The sequence below is a fragment of the Microtus pennsylvanicus genome, chromosome 1 (genome assembly GCF_037038515.1).
Source record: "Microtus pennsylvanicus isolate mMicPen1 chromosome 1, mMicPen1.hap1, whole genome shotgun sequence".
NCBI classification, from domain to species: Eukaryota; Metazoa; Chordata; class Mammalia; order Rodentia; family Cricetidae; genus Microtus; species Microtus pennsylvanicus.
Window position 1 is genome coordinate 160,766,581 of NC_134579.1, and position 11,441 is coordinate 160,778,021.

The window sequence follows — 11,441 nt, forward strand, 5'->3', positions numbered from 1 at the left end:
CTTTCTAATATGAAGTAAGGGTTATCTCAGCAGGCTTGGGCTGCCATAACACCGCACATTGCAAGGTTTTTCAGCACTGGCCTTACATTTGAAAGACAGCTTTCAAATCTTGAAATAGCCTGAAGATGTGTCTCCATATAGTTTAGGCCTGGAATCAACTCAGGTAGCTAATGTGGAAATGCTGTTTATGATAAATGCTTTTTAGTTCACCTGGACTCCTGGGCTATCAGATACACCTCTGATAGTGAGCAGTAAAGGCCAGCATTCAGGTATACTATGCTTGTGATTACCTAAAATAAAATACTAAGCCTTGGATGAGCATTCTTGATTAATAACTTTTGACCAATGTTATACATTGCTGCTGGGAAACTGAGGCACTCTACTTATGATTACCCTGGGAGAAGACAAATGTCCTGGGCGGGGAGACAGCTCAGTGGATACAATGCTTGCCCTTCAAGTAGCAGGATCTGAGTTTGATTACCCAGAACTCATGTAAAGTCTGGGCATTCCATGCTAACCTAATGGGAGATACCATGATCATGATGGTGGTTTTCCCAGGGAGAAGCTTAGCCACTGGGTAAGAATGTTAAGAATGTGCTGACCCCTGTGATTTCTCCAAATGTAGGAAACACAATGATTTGAGGTAGTGGGGGACTGCATTTGTGATCTTTCTTGGGTGTGGGTGGCTGTTGTTCATGTACCTATAATCTAAGCCCTCCTACGGCAAGATGGGAAGTAGAAACATGACATCAACTGGAAACTCAAGGGCCAGCAAGAGAAAATACACAGAAATGTGCAACAACAAAGAGACCTTTCTTCAAATGGGGTAAAAGATGAAGGCCATCTTTCAAGGTTGTCCTCTGACCTCTACACATGTGCCATGGTATTCATGTGCCTGTTTTTACATTCATCAAATGCATGTACAACACACACACATGATAAAACATCAGAAAATAATTTTAATTAAAAATTTACAATATTTTAAAATTACACTCCACTCTATGTTTTACTTTGTTTTTGCTAATTTTAGTCTTTATCCTCACTGTGTAGTGTACTATAATCATGAGAACAGAATCTTTTCTGGGTTTTTAATTCTTATAAGAAATCATCAAAATTTGGGGGACTGCCAGCACATTTTAGATATTTTCTTTTTTTTTCCATCATTGGATAACCTTTAATCACCACCTGAGCACACAAACACAGAATTAAATTGGACCACTGTGGCCAATATGACTCCCTAATATTGATTAACATTGAATGATCACATTATCTCCTTTGTGTAAAAAAAAAAGATGGCAATATTTCTAGTCATAAGGCTACTTTTCTACTGAATATTTAAAATACTTCAGGAAGCTGATGAACTTCTTGTTTTTATCTTCATAGTAAGCATGACTGAAACAAAAATACTTTGAGAAAAAGGAAAAAAGTTAGAAACCAAAATGTAGCATAATAATGATATAATATTTTCTTAAAGACTAAATTATCAATGGTTTGTTGATAAATAAAACCACCATTCATGAACCTGCTGTGTTTTAGAATTTCCCAATAAGTCACTATTCTTCAATCTGAATGGATTCCTTGATAATATAGTACAAACACACATACCACACACACACACACACACCACACACACACACACATACACACACATGGTCCATTATATTATTCTATTTAATATCAATGCCAAGTAAACAGTTAATCAAGTGAATCACACTCAGCTGGAAAACATTTCCATCTTTGCCTTTATAGGATGGATATCTGTACCTCTCTCATAATTTGTTTGGGGATGAAATGAGCTATCATAATGTCTACAGGTGCCAGTAGTCATTCAAGGCCTTTCTTTTCTTTTTTCCTTCCTTCCTTCCTTCCTTCCTTCCTTCCTTCCTTCCTTCCTTCCTTCCTTCCTTCCTTCCCCTTCCTTCCTTCTTCCCTTCCTAATCATTCTATACTTTCATCATGCTGATACAGTAGATGTTTTCCAATAGATTTTCTTAGTTACACACTCTACAAAACTCACCTAATATAAAAATGTTCTTGACTGTTGACAATGCTTTATGGAAAGTACAGTATTGCATTGATATGTTCTGGAAAATTTAACAGGTAAGGAAGAAGTCGTTCTTTCTGTTGTTGACAGTAATCATAGCAGGGAATTTCTTTCAACACCGCTTCATCCAGTGATACATACTACCCTGCAAGCAGATAATCGATACATGTGACCTCTAATCCATACAGTCAGATTTTTTCCTCACTTTTATTTTAAATTTTGTATTCACTTTGCATACCAACCATTGATCTCCCTCTTCTTCTTCCACTCCCCTTCCTCTCCATCCCCCATACACTTCTCAGAAAGAGTTAAGGGAGTCAAAAAAAGGCTGACACACCGAGTTGAGACAGGACCAAGCCTCTCCCTCCTATATCAAGGCTCAGCAAGGCATCCCACCATTGGGAATAGGCCACAAAAAGGCAGCTCATGCATGAGGGAAAGATCCTGGACACAAAGAGATCAAGTCACACAACTGTCACCTGATGTGGGAAGGTCATTGATTAATTAATAAAGAAACTGCTTGGCCCAATAGGTCAGAACACAGGTGGGTGGAGTAAACAGAACAGAATGCTGGGAGGAAGAGGCAGTGAGGTAAGACGCCTCAGACAGATGTCATGCCACTCCTCTCCAGGGCAGACACCATGAAGCTACCACGTCAGACATGCTGAATCTTTCCCGGTAAGACTGGTGCTACACAGATTATTAAATATGGGTTAGTCAAGATGTGAGAATTGGGCATTAAGAGACTAGAACTAATGGGCCAAGCAGTGTTTAAAAGAATACAGTTTCCATGCAATTATTTCGGGCATAAGCTAGCTAGGCAGCTGGGAGCCGGGTGGCAGGAATGCAGCCCGCAGCTTCCCTTTACAGTCACCCACAGGCAGAGTGCCTCGTTCCATCCCGTGCAGGCTCCCTAGTTATTGTTCTAAAGAATGTGAGCTCCTAAGACCTCAAGCCATCTGTTTCTGTGGATTCCTTGGTTATGACCTTGACTCTCCTTGCTCATATAATTGCTCCTCCCTCTCTTCTACTGGACATCAAGATCTCAGCCAGCTGCTCAGCTGTGGTTCTGCATCTGCTTCATAAGTTACTGGATGAAACCTAGATGCCCCTCAACTGAAGAATGGATAAAGAAAATGTACATACATTTACCACAATGGAATATTAATCAGCTGTAGAAAACAATGACATCATGAAATTTGATAGAACAAGAAAAAAATCATTTTGAGTAGGGTAACACAGACTCAGAAAGACAAATAAGGTAAGTACTCACTCATAAGCAGATACTAGATGTAAAGCAAAAGATAACCAGGCTACAGTCCATAGTCCCAGAGAAGCTGGGGAGGACCCTAAGAGAGATGCATTGATCACTGTGGGAAGGGAAAAGAGAAGAGATCTACTGGGTAAACTAAAGACTGAAGACAGGGGGAGCAGTAGAGGGGAGAGTGGGGGATGTGAATGTGAGGGACTGGATGGCCAGATTACTTACAACACAACAAAGGTGCTTGTTTTCATGTGTCTTTTTTTTTGTTTTTTATTTTGATTTTTATTGAGCTCTACATTTTTCTCTGCTCCCCTCCCTGGTGTTAATTCTTTTACAAGGGCAACTTATCACAAATTTGCAGCACTATTTTTTTTAATTTTATTATTAAAAATATTAACGTTCTTAAGTAATAAGTAAGCTGACCCTGTTTGCTTAGGAAATTGGACATTTGTTTCAGTTGATAGTTTAAAAATGTAACATCAGAGTCTTCTATTATTTGATTGAAAAACACTTTTCTAAATGTGTTTTTTATTACCAAATGCTTGCCTGTTATGACAATATGACTGATGATCCCTGAAAACCTCCTCACATATATTCATAAACATTACGACCATTTCTGTGTTGTTTGTACAAAGTGTTTCTATGAAGCATTTCTTGTTATAGTTTGAATTTTAACAATTTACAAAGTGAGATTAAAAACATATGCTTGAAACACAGAGAAAAAATTACCAAAATGACTTAAATATAGTTAACAATAATTTTAAAAGATTTATCTGCATAAGTAGATATCAACTCAACACTATGATCAAATTGCTATACAACCACATTTGGGACTTTGTGGAAATGTACTTGTGCAAGTCACCTTTGTTTGATTCCTCAGGCCATGACTAGTACTTCATTTAGGATTGCTATTATATGAATTATGAGGCACAGACAATAAAACAATTGAATTCCTTAAAATGGAATCATTCCACCTTGAAAGTAAAACAACTTATAGTAGCAAACATACCTGGTAATTAAGGATATTTTCTTTCTGTTTATCCAAATAACCTTGAATTCTCACTATATTGTTGTGAACTCTCTTTTCCCAAAATTAATGCAAAAAAATGAATATATTCCTAACATACGTTTAGGTAACCAAGTACCAAATTACTCAGAAGACAGTTAGAGCTGCTTATATGTTTCACTTGAAAGTGATTTGCAGAGATACAAAGGGTAGAGTAGAAATGTATTAAAAGATCATAAACACCAGGGACATACAAATGGAATTATAAGGAGGCAGACCCTCATATCTTCTCAGATATGTGTTTTCAAACAGTCAAAATACATTAGAGACAGGGGATGGAAAGCATACTGGTAGCAAAGATATAAGACAGAGTATGGAAAATAATACAAAGAGTTCTGAAGAAACTACAAATAAAACAAGTATATGATTCGGTAATCTAACTTGAGGGTATAAAGCAAGAAAATAGAATTCATTTCACTTTCATGCTCATTGTTAGGTTATAATAACTAAGCTATAAAAGCAATACAAATGTTCTTTGTTGGATGAATAGAAAAATGTATAATATACACAATACATATGAATAATAGAGTAATATAGATGATATTCACTCATACCAGAGATCCTATCACTTACAACAATGTGAATGAATGAATATCTAGGCTATCAGGAGATAATCCAAAAACAAGAAAGGAAAAAAGAGAGTGAGGGACGGGGTGAGGAACAAACTACAATATCCTTTATGACAGACAGATCTAATGTTAATGACGATACAAGCCTTTAGACATGTATGTGAGGCATGTTAACTGAAAAAGTTCAAACACAATGAAGCATAGGGCAAAACTGCAGTCATTAGTGATTTGGGGTGTATGACATGGGGGGAAATGGTGTCAAAAGTCCAAATTTACAATTATAAAATGAATAGGTTCTGGAAATCATGAATGCTTGAATTTTGCTCAGAGAATAGTTATTAAATTATTAACACAGATGAGGTCAGAAAACATAAAATGTTAGGCAGGGACTCAAAATAATTTGTCCTGATTTTTGACTAAAAGCATGGACTATCCTTTCCCCTGTCCAGGTGTCTTAGTGATTTGTTCAATGGCTGTAAAGAGACACCAAGACCAAAGCAATTCTTTTTTTTTCTTTATTTCTTTCTTTCATTTTTTTCCAAAACACTTTCTCTGTAGCTTTGGAGCCTATCCTGGAACTAGCTCTTGTAGACCAGGTTGGCCTCAAACTCACAGAGATCCATCTGCCTCTGCCTCCTGAGTGCTGGGATTAAAGGCATGTGCCACCATCACCCTGCTGACCAAGGCAATTCTTATTCAGGAAAATTTTTAACTTGGGACTTTCCTATAGGTTAAGAGGTTTAGTCCGTTATTATCATAGCAGGGAACATGTGGCATACACAGGACTGGAGCAGTAGCTGAGAACTACATCCTGAGCCAGAGAGAGAGAGAGACAAACATAGACAAAAAGAGCAAGAGGGAACCAACCTTGGCTTAGGATTGTGCCTAGTGTGGTTTTTTGAAATCCTAAAGCCCATCACCAGTAAATATTTTCTCCAAAAAGGTCACACACACATATATAGACCTATGAGGACTGTTCCTATTCAAACCACCATAACATTGCAGAGGCCAGGAGTACCAGAAGGGTGGTCCCCTCTCTTGCTATCTGTTTTCCTTAATAAGTATCTGAGCTTGCTGGCTAGATATGGGCTGTGACCAAAATTCGAATCTATACGCTATTTGTTTCTGGTAAACAATTTTAGAATCAAACTTCTATATTTCCGTGGTAGGAATGTATAATATCTATTCTCCAATTCTAGACTATCTCCCAGTGATTTTAAGGGCTCAACTCCTGAAAGAATAATTACCACTATAGTCTTGGAGGCCACTGGAATGGGTATTGGAAATCTTTTGGGAACTATTAAGAGAAAGCTATTTCATCTTGATCAAAATAATAAAATCTACCTCCGGACTAGCCTTCAGATGTGATATTCTGGTCTTCTTCCCTAAAGATTAAAACACTAAAGACTATTGTCTCCTCTTTTGAGAGATAATCCAGATGGTTTTGTCAATCTACTGGACAGGAGTCCACATAGAAAATTTGAGTCAATGAAGACAAGACACAGACGAAGGAATGATAACTACCCCATTAACAAGATAATGCGTTTATCCTTCTATGAGCCACTCCTTCAGTACAGCCACACACAAAGCTGCCAATAGCACCGCAAACCTTCCCATTGTTCTGAGTTACCCAAAAGCATATTTTCTTTACTTTCTTCCTATCCCTGTTTCAAAAATTTGCACAAAACACTTGCCATTTACCTAATTTTGTGAATTGTATTTCACTAAAGCCAATAAAAAATAGCTACAGCTATCTTTATTGAATGAAAAACTTCTTTCAATAAATCACTCATACAATTATTTAAAAGTCATATTGTTGCAGGGAGTGTTCCAGAGAAGACTACTGAGATACAATTTATACCCAACTGGAAGTCACCTAGCAGGCTTGGACTTCACTCAGATTGGCATGAGGGCATGAGGGACCCAAGTGAAGCCTCCAGAGTTTAGAACAAGGCAGCTCTAAAGGGCAAAACCCCACATCCTATTACCTCCCTCTACAACTCCAGGTGAGTTTTCACACAAACAGCCAGTTCAGCAGGAGCTAAGAAAAGTGGTTTACCTGGAAGGGGAGGTCTCCACGACAGGCAGTTTAATAAAAGAGAAGATAAGTTAGCTGGGCCATCTTCACCTTGGGTTCCTAGAACAGAGTTGATTAAGTTCCCACAGGATTTTCTATCAAGGTAATCAAATTCTAGTCAAACTTAACATGGCCTGAGCCAGGAAACCAGATGTAAGCAACTCTGCCCTGCCACAACATGGAAGAAATGAATTAGCAGCTATGTATGGAACAGGGGTTGACTTATTCTGTGTAGAAGAAAGTTAATAAAGGGGAAACAGCCTTGGTTTAAAGTCACAGATTTCTTTTCAATCTACAACTGACTCCTTATTCATCTGACATTGTGTATTTCATCCAACTGGCTATCATTTTGATTCCATTTAACTAGATGAGTACTTCCTTTGAAAGACCCCTGTTCCAGCCTGTAGCAAGGTTCAAATTAAGTTACCTATATAAGTTTAGAAAGACAAATTTTAGAGAAGCAGATAGGGCCCCGCTGAACAGGATATCTGCGGTCAGCTAGCTCTGTAGAAACTGGGCCTACAAGAAGACAGCTAACCACTGCGACAGTCTGTCAAAATACCCAGAGATTTGAACCTAGCTTCATCTAGATTCTATGGTTTTTTATGAACCTGCAGAGGGATAAACAGCTCTGTCCTAAACTTGACTCTAGCCCACCCAACATCTAGGAACTAATAAAACGCTTGTTGCTACACCGTCTTTTATGCAACCCCTGAACCCCCTATAAATGCATGATGTATTCTCAGCCCGGGGCACTCATTCAGCTAGCTGCTCATCCAGCTGATTGAGTGAAGCTACCACAGGTGCCTGTTTAAACATTAAACTTTCTCTTGCTTTTGCATCCAGTGGCCTGGTTTCTGTCTTGGGTAAAGGGGAATCCCTTAGATGTGACACCCATTTTGGGGGTCTTTCAACTTTGCCTGCTGTTTTGACTCCGTGTTATGATACTAGGGATTGACTCTAGAGCCTCAATGCTAAGCACATATTTTATCACTGTTCTATACCCCAGCATTTATATTTTACTTTCTATTATTAGACAAAATCTTGTGGTGGTTTGAATACGAATGGTCCCCACAGGCTCACAGACTTAATAACTAGCTAGTGGCATTATTTGAAAGAACTAGAATGTGTGGCCTTGGTGAAGAAGTGTCTTTGGGGGTGGCCTTTGAGGTTTCAAGTGCCCAAGCCAGGTCTAGAGGTTCTGCAGATCCAGATGTAGAACTCTTAACTACTTCTGTAGCACTCTGTAGATATGATGCTGTGCTATCTGCCTATACTAAGCCTCTGGAACTGTAAATCAACCCCAACTAAAAGCTTTCCTTTATTCGAGTTGCCATGATCATGGTGCCTCTTCTTAGCAACAGAACATGTACTAAGACATATCTCAATCTGAGACAGACGGAAATGATTTTAACAGCTAATGTTTCAAAAGAGAGGCAACTCAAAGAAGTATCTTAATAAAAATGAATTAAAAACATTCACAGAACTAAAAAATCATTAATTCTTATTAAATAAAAGGGTAATAAAAAACCTGGCGTGTTCTGAGAAAAACAATAAACTTGTTTTACTTAGTTTAATTAAAATGTGAGTTCTCTTTGGGCACACTTTATTTCTGACTTGTTTTGAGCATAAAGCATAAATTTCATTTGACCTTTCATGAAAACTGTTCGGGTATATCCCTCAGAAGAGGAATCTGCGCTCTGCACTAATTGTGTGAGGGCAGGCCAGGTGGCAGATTACTTAGCATCTTTCTCCTCCAGAGACTAGGGTTTAAGTGTGGCTTAAAAGAAATACCCAGGAGTGATGTGTGTGCTTTTTGAGGCCTTAAAATTGGGCTTAAGCAGCAATCACTTGCAGCTGCAGAGATGTTCTTTCAAAAGACATCAGAAATGTCACAGGACAAGACCCAGGGATTTCAATAAAGACATAAAGGCCACCCAGACAACCCAAGTGGGACAAAGCTTATCAAATAATGAACCATCAGGTCTGGAACTCTACTGGTCAATGAGAAAAGCCAAATGGGCTTGGAAGGGAAAAAAAAAAAGAAGAAAGGAAGAAAAATGAATAGTCTCATACAGATAAGCTTAAGCAGTAACAGCATCCCTAAAGACATGCAAATGAGATTGCTAAAGAAAAAAAAAAGAAAAAACTAAAAACAAAAAAACTAAATCGTGTAGCTTACTAGTGCCCTCTAGTGTGCTTTCCTTTCTGCTTTATATGTGCAGTGTGAGTCTTTAAATACATTTTAAAGAAAATAAGTAGGGTTTTAAACAATTAAATTCTAGAGTTACCAAAAACCCATGAAAAAGAAATGGAAGGTTTATATTTTAAAGTCAGGTTAGCATCCTGAACAGCACAGCTGAATCAAAGCTGATAATGTTCTTATGTGTATTATTGTCAATAGTCTGACATCAGTGGAAATTTAAAGAACGACTAACACTCAGAAAAATGACAGTGTCTTTCCCTCTCATGCTTCAGGACAACAGACTTCTCCGTGAAAAATGTTTTGCTTCACAGTCCCTCTGTTTTGCATCCTAATTTTATCCTGTGCCAACAAAACAGATTGTTTGCTAATTGATATCATAAAGCAAGACAGCCCAGTGAAGGATGATAATTCCTACTCCAGCCAGCGGCAGCTGATGGGGAGCTTGATAGAAACGCTGTCATTTCCAACAGACTGCCTACAATCGACTTTCCACTGTAAATATAGAGATGTGACAGGAGCCTCATCCACCCACCTTCAGTTTTAGAAATAAAATAATTCAGCTACAATATTCCTGCACTTTAGTTTTGCTATGTGCATTTGTTTTTCCTAAAGTGGAAACACCATTTGATCTTTGTCCTTTGGTGGACACAGTAATCAATTTCTTTTGTCCACAGCCATATGCGAGCTTATGAAGAATTTGTGTATTCATCCATCTCTTGAAGGAAATAAAATAACCAGAGTATGAACTATTACCCCATTAAACATTTGTAAAACATGAGGAAATTGTAACATAATTGCAAATTTACTTGACATACTTGTAAGTACAACTACAGGGCTTTGGAAAGTTAACATCATTTTCAGTGTTCTCACTCTTCCCTAGAAAAATCCTGTATCTTTGTGGGCTCAGCTTGTCAACCTGGAGAAGCACTGCAAACACGAAGCATTCATTTAATGTAAGTGGGAACTATTGCTGTCAAGCATTAACTAATATCTGGTGAGTCCACACAGGACTGAGCTAAAGAACAATGGCTATGTGATGGAAATGATTCAGTGGCAAATGCTAGAACAAAGTCAGTGAATGGGAAGGGTCGTGGAAATATTTTAGTAACTCCAGTTTAGCTCTCAAGGGGGAGATTCAGATAAAGGGACAAGGTACCACAAGTAATAATTTATAGCCATCTGTTTTGCTTTTCTAAAGAAAATTTAAGCTAGGTGGTAGTGGCACTCACCTTTAATCCCAGCACTCAAAAGGCAGAAATAGTACTATCTCTGAGTTTTAGACCAGAGTGAGTTCCAGGACAGCCATAGTTACACAGAGAAACCTTGTCTTTAAACCAAAATAATAATGATGATGATAATAATGATGTATCATTATATTATAGTTATATAGTATTGTGTCTTTTTTGGGGGGGTGGGGGGATTTTCGAGACAGGGTTTCTCCGTAGCTTTTGGTTCCTGTCCTGGAACTAGCTCTTCTAGACCAGGCTGGCCTCGAACTCATAGAGATCCGCCTGCCTCTGCCTTCCGAGTGCTGGGATTAAAGGCGTGCGCCACCACCGTCCGGCCAGTATTGTGTCTTTAAAAAGTTAATTTTCACCCCATTAAATAATTCCTCCATTTTATATTTTGCCAAGCTTTAAAAAAAATGAGTGAAAATTGACTCAGAAATGTTAAATTGGCAAATAGAATTTTTTTTTTTAATACAGAACCGACCTTAAGCATTTGTGTGTATGTGTGTGTGTCTGTTTCTCTGTGTGTGTGATGAACATAGAAAGGAAACCTTAAGAAAGGAGAAAAAAAATCTTAAACTGTGGAAGAGTAATAGAATAATAGTAAGTGACTTGAAAGCAGAAGAGAGGCTATAAGCGGAGAAAGGTGCCTTTGTTTTCCTTCTTTTGCTATGACAAACAGCATGGTCAAAACTCAACTTGGGGAGGAAAGGGTTTACTTGTCTAACACAGGCTGTAATCCATCATCAAAGAATCTAAGAAAAAAGGCTGAAGCACAAAGTAATGGAAGAATGCTGCTTACTACCCTGCTAACTCTGACTTGCTGAGCTAGCTTTGTCATACAGTCTAGGCCCATTTGACAAGGAATGGCATCACCCACAGTGGGCTGGGCCCTCCCTGAACAATCATCAATCAAGAATATTCCCACAGGCCAATCTCATGGATGCAATTAGTTGTTCAGTTGAGGTTCCCTCTTCCCAGGTATG

General features: G+C 38.3%; 1 non-coding gene across 1 annotated transcript; it reads left to right on the forward strand.

The window, feature by feature from the left end:
• Nucleotides 1-510: 510 nt before the first annotated feature.
• Nucleotides 511-675, forward strand: LOC142842869 (U1 spliceosomal RNA). Its single transcript, XR_012909523.1, has one exon. It is a non-coding gene; the product is annotated as a U1 spliceosomal RNA (small nuclear RNA).
• The last annotated feature ends 10,766 nt before the right edge of the window (nucleotides 676-11,441 follow it).